Consider the following 9156-nt stretch of genomic DNA (forward strand, 5'->3'; position numbering starts at 1 on the left):
CAAGGCGAGTGTAAACAAACGCCATTTTGGATAAGGAGAGATAAGTTTTCTAGTCCATTTTCCATGTTTATATTGAGGCTGACGTCAGACGCCAAATACCGGCACTTCGAGATTGTGTTGAATCACCGAGAGAGCGAGGGGCTAGCGTTGCGAGCGAAGGCATGAAAATATAGGTAAGATGTGACATTGCAGAGCGGCAGAGTATATATATCTTGTCAGTTCCATTAGCAACGGGTTGCAAGCCTTACACGGAGATATCATTGTTACTTTTCAGATAAAGGAAAAGAGGCATAACCTAATTAAAGTTAAGAAGAATCCACAACATCGCACAGATAAATGAGTGAGTACTTAGTGGCAAGGTTATATGACTAATCGAGTATAGTTTCAGTAAATCTGGTAATTTACGGACTACATTATTTTTTGCAGAATAAATGCATGGATTATATTACTTGATGCAAAACGCTTACCTGCTCGATTGTTTTTAGTGAAGGTAGGAGTGTGAATAACTATGAGGCATGTTTTGTACACTAGGTAAAAGACACAGTTTATTTTGTGGTACATTGTTTTGGACACTGGGATCACATGGTGCAGTTTATTTTCGGGCGTTTTCAGTATCTTTTATTCTTTTAAGGTCATTGGTGAACTTTTGTGAGCATGATAATTGATTTCACATGATACATAATAACCTAGATGGTAATTCTCTGGTTTCTGTTAAAATAGATCTAATAACTTATAATGTACTACTAGAGCAGTAATTGTGAAAAAACCTATGAATCTGCCTTATATGTGACAGAATTTTATGTTATTTGTAGAATATTTCCCTGACGAAGGTGCATACCGAAATGCATTGGGATATGTCTTCATATGTTGATTTATGGAGAGTTGTTTGAAGATTTCAAACAGATACATTGGATGATGGAAAAAGAAGAATAAAAACGGTTTTTGAAGAAGGAAAATTCAAACATCGTCTTACGACATTTTTTGGTTTCTGTTTAGCCTCTAGTCTGATTACAAAGACTGTGCAATGTCATGAATAACATCCATGTGTTTAATTTTTGATGAATAACTAAATTTGAAAAATCTTTTTGCTACGTTTGTATTGAAAATATATATGAAAATTAAGAAAACAGTGCATCACGTAATAGTGAGCCGGTGGATAGTGCACCCCATAACACAGGTTTCTGTGGTTTTCTCATTTATACTAACTTGACTGGGGCTAGTCAAGATATGGGTTTGCACCGGATATAATTGTAAAACATTCAGTTTAAAGTGATGAAAAAGGAGTGCAAATTATCATTATTGTATATATTTGTATTATAGACTATGTCATAAAATGTAATATGTTTTTATTATGTAATTGTTTTGAAGTATGTATTATAATAGGAACTTTTAAATATATATTTCAGACTGAACTGTGTGGCTCCTGAAGAAGGCGTTTTTTCTACGCCAAAACGCACGTCGAGTTCACTCGCCACTGCTCCAGGACACCAACCATAATTATATATACCTTTTTCTCTAGGGTGTTCCTGCTTTTTTATTAATTCTGTGTATAAATTGCTTGATTTTTAAATGATTGTATTGTCATCATATAGTCTCTGTTGTTTCAGTATTCTATATGATTTTTATTCATTAAAATTGTGATGGTTTTTAATTGCTTTTTCTCATCCCTTCCTTTGCTGTCATTTTAAATCACTTGTTTTCCCTATATTGCAACTGCCTAGGAATTTTTTTCACATATTGGAACACAGTGACCACTACCCTTGTGAGCTGCACCTCCCACACCATCCCCCAGACCTGGGAAGCCCATGTGTTGAACCTCTTTAGTAGAAACAAGAAATACAGAGTCGCCACGGGATTTATAGATCTCGGCCTCATAACAGCCAAGTGCTTGCTTACCAAGCGGTGGAAGTCTCCTCTGCCGCCGCATCCCCTTGCCTGGCGTAGTTCCTTACTCAATTGGGCGAGGGAGGAGGATGCAGTATTGCGCAGGGAGGACCTTCTTGGCATACGCATGTTCCCCCTGGCACCCCAATGCGATGAGATGGTCTCTAGACTCTCAGGGGCAGGCACAGACACAGGATCTCTGATACCATCGAAAAGGCTCACCACTCAGGGAACCCCTCCCCCCTCATTGTTGATGCAAATGTGGAACACCGCCGACATTCAGACAACCACCACCCCAGCGCCATACACCCCTACCAGCATTGAGATTTTAGATATGGCGGCAGGTACCACATGACTCTACCCTACCCTTCCTTCACTTTTGTTGTCCTCATTTTGTTGTACCATATGCCCCTGGTTATGTTTGAACTGCACTGCTCCTAAAACCACTCGCATTCTATCTGGTGTATAGATCTAGCAGAATTCTGTTGTCCGCCTTGAGATGTTGTCACAAGATTGGTTAGGATTAACGTAACTCTGTCTCTGCACTGATTTGTTGAACTCAGTCACAGTGTACCTATTCTTTTTCCGTTACATGAATGCTGCTCTGATTGTACGGTTTTACTGAATGATGTGCAAAGCAAACAAAAAACAAAAAATGGTTAATAAAAATGATTTAAACAAAAGTAACGTTACACTTGAAACAAGTAATGTTACACCTACACAAGCCTGAACTATTGGCTTTGTCAATGGTTGTTAGTTGCATAAAATAAAAAAGCAGCACCCACGGCTGCTATACTATAACTATAATCCCTTCCTTTGAACTTCTTTCACCGCCTTCCTTTGGTTAACTGTATTCTCACCTAGCAGCAGCATGGGCGTTTTTGCACTTCCGTGTGACTGAATGCCCTGCCCTGGACTGAGGCTGGAGGAGACCACCACATGCTGTGCCAGCCCAGACTGACCCATTGTCATTCTGTATGTGGCAATCAGCCTCACACAGAATGATAATGAGCGAGGTAGGACTGTTCTTGTCCTCAGAGGAGTGCTAGGCGGCCCCATCAGGGAGCTGAGGCCTTTTGCAGGGGAACAGCTCTGCTCCCTTAAAGGCCCAAAATTACGGACAAAAGGTGTCCGTAAAAGGGATCCTCACGGACAACGGACGTGAGGTCCAATTTATGGACCGTCCGTGAAATTTACAGACGGTTGGTCACCCTAATCTGTGGTTCCTTGCACCATGGACCTGGTTATTGTAAATACAGCACATCCATGGCGTCATAAGGGTATCTGACACAGACACAAGAACTTTGACGCAACGCTGCCGATGCGTCAGCTCTTGTAAATAAGCCTCCCAGTGAGACTCCACCTATCAACGTGGCCCACGCTAAAAGCTGTAGGTGATTTACTCCAAGGTTCTGTGGGAAGCATCTGTAACAGTTTAAAAACCATGGGGCTTATTTGCAAGCCCCTTGCGCCGCCGGTGCGTCACTTTTTATCGCATAAATTGACGTATCGGAACGCAAGGAGCTTATAAATAAGCCGGATGGCATGTGTAGGCGTAACACTACTGCTCGGATTTCCCAGTTCGTTATGATTCGAGCCCTTGTCTACCTGTTGAAGAGGTTGAGGTCGTGTTCTGGGGGAAATTGAGGACCAGGTATTATAACTAGTAAATCACCGCGTAGTGGGCGATGTTTGCAACATGCTGGTTATTGACGATCCGGACCACTTCCCTACATGTTTATGTTCGTACAGATGGAGGTTTCAGATAAGGCCTGTTGCATTTTCTTGTGTCGCAGGATATACAGTGCACCACCTAGGCATCGGGCGCACTAAAGACACAAGAGATTTTAAGAGCCACCATTATAACACTGGTCTTAAAAGCTTTGACGAGCAGAGATAAATGTGATACAAATTTGTGGACGCTTCTTAAGAATCTGGGTGCGCTGACTATTTAAAAATATTCTGAATGCCTTGGTAACCATTTGCTTTTGGTAATGTCTTCTGGTAGTCTGTGTCTCACTTCGGCTGAAGATCAACATTTGAAAACCAGACAGCAATGCGCCAATTAACAATAAGTGAGGATATTGTCTGCATCATTGAGAAAAGCCTGTAGTGGTGATTGGATGGTTCACTCTGCAGTCTGACTGCTGACTAGTGGATTTATCTTTCTTCGAGCCCAGAAGTCCTGGGTGCACTCTGACATGGACTGGAGACAACCAGATTAACATTCCAGGGTTTAAAGCCAGGAAGTGCTGCCCGGAGCAGCCCCCTTGATGGATAGACCCTACTGGGTGAGCGATGACCTTCATGTTTTTACTGAACTTGCAGCAAATTAACACATCTGGCCAAGTTCCAAGTTCAGAAGCGGCTAGAATCCAAGGGAAGCATTTGTTTATTTAAAGAATGACAATTGCATATTACATTTAACAAGGGACACGCAAGATAGAGCTAGTAAACTACATACCAGCGTGTTTTCTCGAACATTCTTCAACTTCGTTAGCATGCACGCTTGTAGCATTGGGAAAAGCAGCATAAATTACTCCAGAAGTCAAATTCAGTAGTCAAAGTGTGTCAGTCACAAGGGACTGTGCGGGGTTGTCATGAAAAGCAGAGTCTGGCCCTCAACTTATACATTTATTTAAAAAGACTCTGCTACAAAGAAATTGGCTGCAAGGATAAATGCAGTAAGTCTGTTGTGGCTTATTTAATTGGTGACAAAGAGGCTGATTTTTAAAATATCATTCGGGTTAAGGCACCTTCTGCAGGGATCTTTGTGCACCAATTTACAAGATATGATAATTGTAAGATATCAGATAATGCATTTGCCGGAGAGATCTGTGTTTCTCTTGTCAGCTCTTGATTCATCATAAAGAAGCACAGAGGTTTAATGTGCCTGCTGCAAATCACAATATGTAAAATGCAGATCACAGATTTTCATTTTATGTTGAAAGCTCAGTGGGTTACTTCTTTTGCACAGAGATATCTGTGTTACTTGGTGTTCATAAGACACAATCCATTTAACCCCTTAGCTGCTGGGCCTTTTCACCCCAAGTGCTGTGCCCTTTTTTGACTATTTGGCGCTTAGGCCCCTGTAACATTTTGTCCTCATAAGGTATCCACGTCAAATTTGTGTCCTTTTCTTCCAACATCCTGAGGAATCTAAAGGTACCCAGGGTTTGTGGAATCTCCTGCAGGGGACCCAGAAATAAGCCAAAATACAGCTACATTTTTGGTTTTTGGTGAAAAATTGGAAAAAAGTTCTACAGAAGAAAGCGTCTGTTTTTTTCCTTGCAAATGGTATCAATAAAGCGTTTGCAGTGATAAAATCACAATTTTCCCAGCTTTCAGGAACAGGCAGACTTTTGTTAGAAAACCAAAGTTTTCTACACAGTATTGGCATTTTAGTGGGACATAGCCTATTTCTTCTATTTTTTGTGCTTTTAACCTCCTTTCAGTTAGTGCTAGAAATTGATGCAAAAGCAATAATCGATCCCAGACAGCTATACATTTCTAGAAAGTAGACAAACTTTTGAATTCAGCAAGGGGTCATTTGTGTAGATTCTTCAAGGTCTTCCTATAGAAAGTAAAAGTTCAAATTAAAACATATTGAAAATGAATTGAAAAAACCTGCTATTTGTGACTGCATTTTCACCTGTAACTTCTTCTAAGTATGGCAGATTTTTACAAGCAATATATTGTTATGTTCGGTGGAGCCTTAGGGTTGCAGGGGTATATAAGACTTGTAGAGTCACCAAGAATCTGAAGTGCCCAGAGCCAATAACTGAGCTGCGCCTTGCTATGGTTTTTCATTGTGTACCGGGTATACAGCAATTCACTTGGTAAAATATAAAGAGTGAAAAATAGGTATCAAGGAAAACTATGTATTTCCAAAATGGTAACAGTATATGAAGTTTAGAAGCAGTGGTTATTTGCGCAACTCCTTATATGTGGGTACCTATACCTCCTGAGTAAAATGATACCTCACTTGTGTGGCTGACCAAAATAGAATCTGCTAAAAATGTATTTTTAAAAAAATGTACCGCTTAGAATTCACTGTGCTACACCCTTAATCCCTATGTTTTTGGCTTTTAACAGTCACAGGCCTTGGCCCACCCACACAAGTAAGGTATAATTTTACTTGGGAGAACTAGGTGGTAGGACATTTGAGCCGTCACGGTGACCCCACACACAAATGTATGGAAAAGGTGATTTTTTCAGCTAAATTTGAAGTTTGCAGAGGATTCTGGGTAGGAAAACGTTGGGGGGTCCACGCAAGCCATACCTCCTTGGACTCCCCGGGTGTCTAGTTTTTAGAAATGTGTGGGTTTGATAGTTTTCGCCAGATGGCCGCCAAGCCCAGGGCCAAAAGCCCAGGTGACCCCCCTTTCGAAAAATAGGTCGTTTTGTGATAGGTAATTTTGATGTCTCCTCAATACGTTTTGGGCCCTTGCCTGTTGCGGGTACTTAGGCCACCCCACGAGTGAGGTACCATTTTTATTGGGAGACCTGGGGGAATGCTGGGTGGTAGGAAATTTGTGTCAGCCCGGTGATCCCACAACTTTCCCACACAGAAATTTGAGAAAAAGGTGATTTGTTCAGCTAAATTTGAGGTTTGCAGGGGATTCTGGGTAGGAAAATGTTAGGGGGTCCAAGGACATCACACCTCACTGGACTCCCCTGGGTGTCTAGTTTTCAAAAATGTGTGGGTCTGGTAGGTTTCCCCAGATGGCCGCCAAGCCCAGGGCCAAAAACCCAGGTGACCTCCCCTTGCAAAACAAGGATGTTTTGTGATAGGCAATTTTGATGTCTCTTCAATGCGGTTTGGACCCTTGCCTGTTGCGGGTACTTGGGCCACCCACACAGGTGAGGTACCATTTTTATTAGAAGACCTGGTGGAACGCTAGGTAGATGGATGTTTGTAGGTTGCCGCAGATTCCTGAACTTTCCTTCACCTAAATGTGAAGAAATTTAGAATTTTAGTTAAATTTGAGGTTTGCAGGGGAAGCTGGGATAAAAAAAAATAGTGAGAGACACGCAAGTCATTCACCCCTGTACTACCCTTGTTGTCTACTGCTCACAAATATGAAGGTTTGCCTAGGTGACAACAGAGCTAGGGCACAAAATCCCTTGCTACCCATATTGACAAAAAAAAGGTCTTACAAAAGGCCATTAAACCGCCACAAATATAAATCTGACACTAATTTGATAAAGGTAATCCACCACTTACACTGTTTGATTTTAGGACCTCCAGAAACGCTGGATTTTTGAAGCCAAGCCTTCTGAAGTTGAGCCATAAAGCCACTTCACGGCACCAACCGCTTTATAGTCCATTCACACGCCATTCACTCACCACACACAAGAACTTCCATACTGCCAGCCACGGGCCCAATCAACCAGATCACTTGCACTCACATAAACATACCGTCACCATGCAAGGGCCCATCACATTCATACGCCACAAGACATAATGAGTTTGACTACATTTTACCACCTATCACGTCTCCGCCTCCTTCTTCCTGAACGTTACCGAACGCATGCTGAGTGAACCTTTACTAATGGCTCCCATGACAGCCACATGAGGCTCAGGAAGACATGTCTTTCATGCGCCTTTAGCGCACTCAATGTGCTAAATCCAACTCCTTCCAGTTTGTGGATGCAAGAACTGAGCGAGTACATCTACCTTTGAAAATAAGGTAAACATGCTTGAAATTTTCCAAAGCTTTCTAAAGAGAACATCATAAACTGTGAAGAACGGTTGAATGTGAAACATGAGTAGTCCGTGACAACGTAGCATATGTCCAATCCACCGCTATGTGCAGTGACTGTAATACACTTATCATACAGCAAACTGAACATCTACTAAGTTCTGACGGAGGATGAACATGGAAAGCAGCATTGACCCATAAATGTTATAGTAAATTCAGTGTGAGAGTGGCAGCAATGGATTTGAATCCATGGGTAAAGATAAAGTCATGGAATGTCTGACTTATTATCGAAAGACACAATATCGTATTACACTAATATCGGAACAAATATATCGACAACACTATTATCGACTTCCTATACTTTACTATAAACTTACAAAAATATCGGATACACTATATAGACATACAAAAACACAGTTATCATTTATATCGACTACATATATATCGATGTACATAAATATCGATCACATTAAAATACATACACATGAACTAAAATATCGAGATCAATAATATCGTGAACAATAATATAGTGTAATCAAATATATCGACATTTTATATATATTTTGTTACACATTTTTTTTTACATATTATTATGTTTTTTGCAATAAAATACACACTTCTTATTGAAAGTTACATTTTTTTAAATTGTTTAAAATAAGGAAAACTATTCAGTATTATCTATTATATAACCTACACATTGTAAATAATTTTTTTCCATTTTTTTCATTATATAAGTTAACTGCTTTTGCCTAATTTTACTACATAAAACTCACAACTGAAAATCAAAAATACAAACTAACCAATCAACAAACAGATTTTGTTATATAACCAATAGCAAACTAATTACTAATTACAATCCTCTATATAAACAATTACACACAAAACACAAACCACTTGCTAAAAGTAACGGAAGGAGATACATCTCTGGATGAATTGCAGCACACCAACAAGAACATCAATATTATCAAGATACAATTAAAGATTTCAAGTAAGTAACTCTAATAAACAAAATTTAATTAACTGCTACTATTTTTATTCCTTGCTAAATACCCACTGCTCATTTTCTTTTACTACTACAGAACACTCTACTAATAAATAACAGATAACTGATTTCAGAAAACACAAAAACTACTAAAAATGTAAATATTATCTCTATATTACATTAATGTTGTAAGCTTTCTAATAAAATAATACTTATGAGTATATCCTAACCATTTTTATTTCTCTCATAATGCTACAGAAAACTCTACTAACTAAAACAAGACTACACAACTCTTAAAAAAATATAGAAATATCAAAGTAAGTAATAGTGTAACACTAAATTAACTGGAACAATCCCAACAAATTAGCACATGTTGTAATTAATTATACATACATATTTTTTTTTCTCTACTACCACTACAGGAAACTCTACAGACAAACAACAGAGAAAAATATCCGAAAACAAAAGATACTACTAACTAAGTAAGTATATTGTAACATTAAATTAACTTGTAAAATGTTCTAAACAAAAACACACATTAACTTTTATAACACATATCTACTTTATTTCTCCAGATCCAAATAC

At 39.3% G+C, this 9156-nt stretch overlaps 1 long non-coding RNA gene across 2 annotated transcripts; it reads left to right on the forward strand.

The window, feature by feature from the left end:
• Positions 1-249: 249 nt before the first annotated feature.
• LOC147712578 (uncharacterized) lies at positions 250-1535 on the forward strand. Of its 2 annotated transcripts, none has more exons than XR_015295756.1 (3): positions 250-340; positions 427-490; positions 1407-1535. It is a non-coding gene; the product is annotated as an uncharacterized LOC147712578 (long non-coding RNA). The 2 variants fall into 2 exon arrangements; XR_015295757.1 differs by lacking the exon at positions 1407-1535 and adding an exon at positions 813-1159.
• Positions 1536-9156: the final 7621 nt, after the last annotated feature.

Source organism: Lissotriton vulgaris, chromosome 5 (assembly GCF_964263255.1).
Source record: "Lissotriton vulgaris chromosome 5, aLisVul1.2, whole genome shotgun sequence".
NCBI lineage: Eukaryota > Metazoa > Chordata > Amphibia > Caudata > Salamandridae > Lissotriton > Lissotriton vulgaris.